Source organism: Nannobrachium achirus, assembly GCF_963921795.1.
Source record: "Nannobrachium achirus genome assembly, chromosome: 13".
In the NCBI taxonomy this organism is placed as follows: domain Eukaryota; kingdom Metazoa; phylum Chordata; class Actinopteri; order Myctophiformes; family Myctophidae; genus Nannobrachium; species Nannobrachium achirus.
The window spans coordinates 5,126,852-5,135,329 of record NC_137833.1 but is presented as its reverse complement, the minus strand read 5'-3'; the positions used below and the strand labels follow the sequence as shown (position 1 = coordinate 5,135,329).

Genomic DNA, 8,478 nt, shown 5'->3' with positions numbered 1-8,478 from the left:
TGCGTACGTGCGTGCGCGTGCATTTGTGTGTGAGCTCTCATTCACTCCAATTGTAAACCTTTAAAACTGCATTCATTCAATTCTTCAAATCTCACTTTGCATGTGTGTGGGAATGTCAAAACCTGATTTTTTTCCTGATTTCATGGCATCCATGGGCATGTTGGAGACCATCAATCTAAATCTCTTTTTATTAATTTTTTCATGGTCAAATTTCAAGATCGACTCTGGCATTGTGGGCCTTTGGAGGTTAACAAACCTGGCTTCACCCCCAAAATGACTTTTGTTCTATTGATTGATATTGTCTTATAGGAATGCAACGAATACAAGAAAAATATTATTGAACTCAAGTCTCCATGGTGTGACTAATCAATAGAAAAAAAATCATTTTGGGGGTGAACTACTCCTTTAAGTACTGGAGCACTTCCAGTTTAAACTTGTACTTTTACTTCTACTCCACTACATCTCAGAGGCAAATATTGTATACTTTTACTCCACTACAATTATTTGGAAACTTTAATGACTAGTTACAGTACTTTGTCGTTTTGGACTATTATCACAAAACCTCAAAAGATCTTTCTGATAAGATAAGAATGTTCCTCCCAGAATACTGTTTCCGCCAGGGACATGCTGGGCCCCTGATTCAGCCCGGGAAAAAGAGTTGGAGAGGCCCTCATTGCACGCTATCTCTCTCTATAGCGCTGCTGCTACTCAAAGATTTGCCATTTCAGATCATGACAAGTGACAAGCCAGTGGGCCAATTACTGTACATGAGTTATATTTCGTTGTTGTCGGGTTGAAACCTTGTATGTCCCACTCGGGAGTTATCCCGCTTTTCCCAATGGCCAGCACGTCCCTGGTTTCCGTACTTCGATATCACACCAAGTAGCCTACCGATAACTGCACCTTGTTGTAATATCTGTGTCCTTGTTTCTCTTATAGATGAATTAAAGGAGTAGTTCACCCCCATCAATAATATTGTTTTTGTATTAATGGGTTGCATTTGTAGTCCTATACACCAGCCATGTTGAGGCCCAACACAGGTGTTCTGATTGGCGTAGAACATTAGTTCTGTGCCAATCAGACAAATAGAAACACCTGTGTTGGTCCTCAACATGGCCGTTTAGGACTACAAATGCAACCCATGAAAAACTAAGAAGGGAAGACAATCTTTTTGAGGTGAACTATACTCCTTTAAGTGTGCAAGCATGCATGCGTGTGACTGACATTCCACATCTGTGATGGGGCCGTTCAGTTGGAACATGGGAACTGTCCACCAGGGGGCATCAGAGCTCAGGTGTTGACTCAGGACTGCTGGGTCGCAGGGATGGGCGTGGAGGTGAGGAAATATGCTGTCAGCGCACAGACTGCAATCACTGCTGGATACCTGACACACACACACACACACACACACACACACGCACGCACACACACGCACGCACGCACGCACGCACGCACACACACACACACACACACACACACGCACACGCACACGCGCACGCACGCACGCACGCACACACACACACACACACTTGTGAAACAGTGCTCAACAGGCATGTGCACACACATAAGACATCAAAGGGGGCTTGAGCCCCTGCCCTTTTATCCGTCTGTGAAAAGTGCCCTTCTCCACACCATGAATGCAGTTTTTACTATGGTGAAAGAAATGCAAATGCCCCCACTTTCCATGCCATACCTGAAGGCAGCATTCAAGAGAATTGCCTTGTCCAAACTCTCCTGAACTTGAACGCAGCATCTTATGTTGGAAGAATTGCCCTGTGTAATCCATGCTCTATACCACATCTCCAGTATTGACTTGATTGCGCTTAGTTCAGTGTGGTAAATAGCTCGGAGGTCTGCTATTTTCAATATTTTCACCAAAATGCCCTTTTAGAAACGTCAGCCCCTGCCCCTCTAACATTCTCTGCATGTCCCTGGCTAACTGTGATAAGGCAAGGCACTTGTATTACACTTTCATAAACAAGGTGTCTTTCTCAAAATTTTTATCCCACGATTATTGTAACCCATGTTTTTTCACACAGTGCCAATTGTCGAATGCAACCCTGGGCGCTACACTCCCTCTGCCAACCTGGGGAGGCAACGGACTGACCTCATGCTTATCCTTCAATGCATGAGGAGTCCAAGCCACTTCTTAAAACCTGACAGGGGTGAGTTTCCCCTGTTGGACATAGCACGTGGAAGGAACACGCTATTCCAACCAGTTCCTTTCCCCTCCATCAGTCGCCCCGGCTGGCCAGGGGGAGGCAGTATAGAGACCAGGATTAATGCATGTTTTCTGTGTATACACAAGTGTAAAGGCCCTTTAGCCAACCCCACCTAGGATATGGGCACTGATGACGCGGAGGAGCACCCCCAGCGGGAATCGAACTCAGGACCTTCTGTTCTAGCTGTGTGGCGAAAGCACTACCGACTGTGCCACCGTGCCCCCTGGTTAGTGTCTTTCCCAGAACAACAATGGAAACTAGAAGCAGTGCTCTTCCGAGCATAGGTCTCCACCAGGTCAGGTAGGTCCTGGTGGCGCTAAATTTGAAAAGGGTGCCATGTCTTCTTTGGCCTTTAACGGCAATGTGACGCTGCATGCATGACTTGAGGCATTTTGTTCCAAAAATGAGTTTGGAAAAAGTTGACCTGCTGGTGGCGCTATAACAGGCCAATGTGAAAAGTGTGGCAATTGTTCCTTGACCTAGTGGACTGGTAATGTGCATGCTGAATTTCTCTGTAATCAAAGCTGCGTTCATGATTTAAGTGATTTTGTTCAAAATAGACCAATTCTGCAAACTTTGGAAGCCAATGTTTGCCAATTAGGATGGAATATGAAATATCGGACAGATCTGTCTTGATCACATGACTATAGACCAGAGAAGTCATGTCGTCATTTCCACTAGATGGCGCCATTTCACCTGAAAAAAATGGTTCGTTCCGTTTTCATTGCATTGACATCGCTATTGTGGAATCTTAGATCGCCTAATATAAGACCTGTGTTCAACATATAAACACAAAACTCTTGCTTTTCTGTCAAGGGGGTGGTTCTGCATAGTTTATGATATTCATTCATATTTGATATAGCCTGTTGTTAGAGAAAATCGAATCTACAGTGTCTTAAAAGTTGGAAACTACACAGGGTTTGAGACAGACTGTCAGACTGTCGCTGCTAAAATACGTCACGCAGCCCCGGCTCCTTCAAAACATTCCGGAGATTCTTTCACTACGCTGTCAGTGACACAACACAGTGAATCATCATTATTAATTATAGATTTCAAACGTTATTACAAAAGTATAAATAAAATTGCAGTTTCTGTTTTTGATATGTAATTTTTTTAAAGAATAGAAAAGCGTGAAGAGAGGGGAGAATCACTTCAAATCTGACTATGTAGAACAGTGTATGCAAATGGTCATTTTAACTTGGCTGGTCAGAGCCAGCATGCGTGATAGATTATATTGTTTCATTATCATGAAACTGTACTTTTTTTTTCTATTGCAAACTTCTAATAAATTCTTCAATAAATCAATCAATCAATCAGTATGAAAAACTAAAAAAGATAAAATAAAATAAACATTCATAGATCCCCAGTGGTAAATTTACCTGCAAAAGCATCTCTCCTCAAAAGCCAAGATGTTTAATTGATGTTATGCTATGCAAAGTAGGCCTACTCTGTTCTGTCAGTCTTTCAATGTTATATGAGACACAAAGAGGCAAAGTGTAAATAAGCTGTAATGCTTAATAGGGTCTCCTTTTAGTTGACCTTGTACCAGTGATTTGTGCTGTCATGAAACAGTACTTTTTCCTATTGCAAACTTCGAATTATATTAGTGGGACCAATAACTTAGCCTATCTATGGCAAACATGGCTGCATTTTAAGAATTATATAAAACATTAAGGGAAAGTCATAATTAAACCCTTCATCATGGCACAGACACTTCAAATATTCCCAAGCATCTTTAATAACAGATCAAACAAGTCAATTATACAAAATAAATTTTAATCAACAGTCTGAAAAGTTGGAAACTACAGACACTTCTGTGTCTGAAACAGATGCATTCCCCATGGAGACCTGCCAAGTGACAAGATGTTCAGTGAATCATACCAAAGCTGTTGTGTGTAGTTGGAAATAAAGGAAATAAATATTGCCAAGATTAAAAAATAGGCTAATATAAAATAAATTGCATCAGCTGTCAGTGATACCGGTAAAACAGCCTCAAGGTCGTATTCCCCACGTAGCCTTTTCAGTGATGCGTTTGGCTTTGAGTACACATCCAAAATTGCTGGCTGTAAGACGTCCTTGTCTGTGAGCATGCCACTCCTACTTGTCCCGCTGGCCAACAGTCATCGGCTGGATGATCTGCTGCTGTTCCTCTGGAGAGGATGGCAGCCGGTCCTAGATGTCCACACTGAGCCACATATAATATAAACTTTATACAACAGTATACAACTAGGTAAGACACCTCAGGGTACGTGACAATTCTTGGCCATCTGGCCAGTGATGTATATCGGACCAGTTACCCATACAGTAGTATATGGAGGCCACATCGGCCACGTACCACACTAACAGAATCCATATATGGCCAAGACAGCCCATATCTGTGTGGCTGGTTCTACAGAAAGGGATCTCCATAAGAGGTTATGATGTCAGATGTCATACAGGTCATAGGACTTTCACATAATGAATAACTGAGTAAGGATGTTTGAGTTCTCAAAGCATGTCTCCATATCCAGTAAATGGATCTCCCTATATGGGTACCAGGGGTCATCATAGGACATCATTCCCAAGTCCTGTTAGATGAGAATAGGGAACTCCATATATGAGCATAAAAAGGATTCTGTTAGTGTGACATCACAGTGAATTCAGAGTGTGATGTCAGAGCAGCAAACCCCTTCTGCTAGAGTGGTTCCCCTGAAATCACAGTGACATCAGAACATGATGTCAGAGCGACAAACCCATAGAACCAGTGTAAGGCGTGACAGAGATACATACAGTACACTACATACATACGGACAAGCTGTGGCCGTTTATAGACTAACAATATCAGTTTCTGTTTTTGACTTCATGTAATCTTTTTAAAAAGAGAAAATTGTGAAGAGAGGGGATAATCACTTCAAATCTGGCCATGTAGAACAGTGCATGTATGCAGATGGTCAATTAACTGGGCTGGGCTGGGCAGCACGCACGATCGCATTTCGGTAAACAAGTCAATTACATACCAGAGAATCCTTCATTTGATCTATCAAAGGATCCTGCATGTTCACCAAAACACAACAGACCTGAACTAACACATCAGCATAGCATCGAAGATGGTGTGGAATTAAGCTGAGGAGCTGTGGCTAACCCTTGAACTGTAGTCCCACATAAAAAACATCTAGGAATATTGCTCTGTCTGGCAGACCCGTCTCCATGCGCAGGACATCATCCGGAAGTTCAGAGGCAGAGTACCTAACCCTACAGTACTCTTTTTTCTTATCCCTTAAAGTTTGCAGCTCCCTCATGCACTCTTCATGATGAGCATCGTCAATGATGTTCTGGATTCTTGGCCAATCTGCAGAGGTGCATGCAACAGGAGGTGCCATGGCAGAGGCAGAGGTGCATGGACTTGCTGGTGGTTGCATGCAAGGACAGGGACAGGGACAGAAAAAGACAGAAATGGACGGTGTTAGCCATTAAAATATTATGGTGGGAGTATATTTACAGGCAGATGATGGTGGATGACGCTCAACATTAAAAACAACATACATGAAATGCATGGAACTGGTATTTCCAATGTGCCTGGATCGGTTGCAGAGGTGCTTGGATTTGCTGGGGGTGGAGAGAGAGAGAGAGAGAGAGAGAGAGAGAGAGAGAGAGAGAAACTTGGTCATGAAAAGATTGAGGTAGAAGCATATTTATGAGCAGATGTAGAAGTGGATAAGGGTGAACATTAAACACATAGATGTATGGAAGTGGAGGTGACTTGGTTGAGGTTGCATACCTGCAGAACAGGGCATAACCCTAACCCTAGGGCCTTTTCTACCCTCGAACCATATAGGCCCTTTGGAGATGCCGGCAGGAAAATGACAGCTGCAGACTCTCGAATCTTTACTGGGCCTCCGGTCTTTCCGTCTAAAAAAGAAAATGATAACAGAAGAGGTTAGACATTGTTATTTAGAGAGTAGGGCAGTCACACGCATGACATTTTAATTTACAATTAAGTGTCACATTACAATTAAATAAAATAATACCCAAGAATGTGTCTGCAATAATTGAGATGTTCAGACAAATCAGTAGGGAAAGAACATTTCTTGCAGGCAGGGCTGGCACTTTCACTCACTCACTCAGCCATTTTATCATGCCCTTACATGGGACACTTAAAGGCTGGCTGGCTATGAAAAAATCTCTCCCCTTGCTTTCACTGGGTGAGCCAATTAGATACACTTTATAACCTCCAACTGTAACAGGGGGAGGCCGTAGGATATGAGCCAGCTTGCCAACAGGTGCCCTGATAACCCAGCTAGAACAGACACATACGTAGACCTGCTTCACCCTAAAGCACACCCTACCACAGGACAGCATCCAGTGGTGGAAAAAGTACTCAAATGGTTTACTGAAGTAAAATCAACAAAACAGCAATATAACACTCTGTTACATGTAAAAGTCCAGAATTCCAATGTACTTAAATAAAAGTACAAAAGTAAAAGTACTTTTTATGCAGAATGTCCCATTTCAAGTTCTCAAAATTTTGACATTTTGAAAATAGATCTACAAGCTCGCAATGTGTCTGTTGCCCTTATGGGGTTTATTCTAGGAATTAGGAATAAAACACCAGACATACTGTAGAATCAGGGCTTGCCTTGTTTATAGTTCAGTAGCTTGGTACTGTACATTGTAATAACAATGTTTGCTGTAATTAAATAACTCAGCATTTATAACAACACACAGATTTCAAATCCCAAATGCACTTCTGCTGTAATAAAATAAATCGGCCTACTGTATATTTCAAGTGTACAGATGTAAGTGCACAGATCTACCAAACCTCTACTTTAGTTAGCATTAAATCCAAACAGTATCCTATAACACCAGATGCCTGCTGAGCTAACCACTAACTAAACTGGATGTCAGCAATTTCGCTAGCATCATGCTAACGTTAGCATTCTTTGTTTGAGTTTAACAAATGATTCATTAAATGAAATGCACAAGCAAGCAAAATAAGTTTCCTCAGTAACAAAACGGACAGCATTGTTCAGCACTCATTAACCAGTGTTCTATGTGTGTGTTTTACCTACCTAGGAATTGGGAATAAAACACCAGACATAGAACCAGGGCTTGTTTATAGTTCAGTAGCTTGGTAGCCTACTGTATGAACTAGTCAAGACCCCAGCATGCAGTAACAACACAACCATGCTGCCCCTAGCAGATGTCACAAATGAAATAAACAAATGGGGCTAAATGGGGGGTATAAAATGTACCCATATTATTACGATAACATGCTCTAGTGTACCACATGTCTCAAGCGTGTAGATAGACTATTTTCAAATGACCAAAATGTCGAGGCATTTAATGTATGTTTTGTAATAATAATAAATCCACAAAGTAACTAGTAACTTATGTTTTCAAATACATTTAGTGGAGTAAAAGTACAATGTTAGGGCTTGAGATGTAGTGGAGTAGAAGTAAAATAAATAGGACATACTCAAGTAAAGTACAGATTTGTACAAAGGTATAGTACTTTTAACATTTTAGCTCAAAGTTTCCATGAATAGAACTTACCGTATCCTTTCAATCCAAGAGCGTCTTGTCCTCTCATGGGTTGGAAAACGGTGAAAAGAACAGCCATGGCCACTTACTTGGTCCGCTATAATGATTGCAATCTGGCACAAAACACAGTACCATTTCTGCAATTTTGTAAAGGTTTTCTTTTGAGTTTGTTGAAACGTTCAACCTCCAACAACTGTATCGCGGTCCAGAAACAATATTAGTCTTCTCTATGGTACTAGTCTAGAGCTGTGTTGTTTTGGCTCCAGCCGCTCCACGTTGCTGAAAACAGCTGAAAACACACTGCGCGTGACGTATGTTGTGTGCGCCAGGCAGCAGCGGCGTTCATGGGAAATGTAGTTGTTGTGTTTTGTTAAAATCGTTTCTAGCGGTTTATTGTGTTAATCGGTGGGTAGATATGTACATTTCCACCTCAGTCAATGCTTTATATCCATTTGAGTCAAAAAGCAAGAGTTTTGTGTTTATATTTTGAACACAGGTCTTATATTAGGCGATCTAAGATTCCACAATAGCGATGTCAATGCAATGAAAACGGAACGAACCATTTTTTTCAGGCGAAATAGCGCCATCTAGTGGAAATGACGTCACACTTCACTGGACTATAGAGATACTGTGTAGTGATTTGCATGATGTTTGGATAAAATCTCAAGGAATAATAGGAAAAAAATAGTTTTACGTCGGCCTCCTGGTGGCGCTATAAACGGCAGATACGAAAAAT

At 41.6% G+C, this 8,478-nt stretch overlaps 1 long non-coding RNA gene across 1 annotated transcript; it reads right to left on the bottom strand.

Annotated features, from left to right (window-relative positions):
- Positions 1–4,762: 4,762 nt before the first annotated feature.
- On the bottom strand, positions 4,763–7,950 carry LOC308297019. Its single transcript, XR_013962653.1, has 4 exons — positions 7,755–7,950; positions 5,980–6,110; positions 5,745–5,807; positions 4,763–5,607 (listed from the first exon to the last, which is right to left on the bottom strand). It is a non-coding gene; the product is annotated as an uncharacterized lncRNA (long non-coding RNA).
- Between the last annotated feature and the right edge of the window lie 528 nt (positions 7,951–8,478).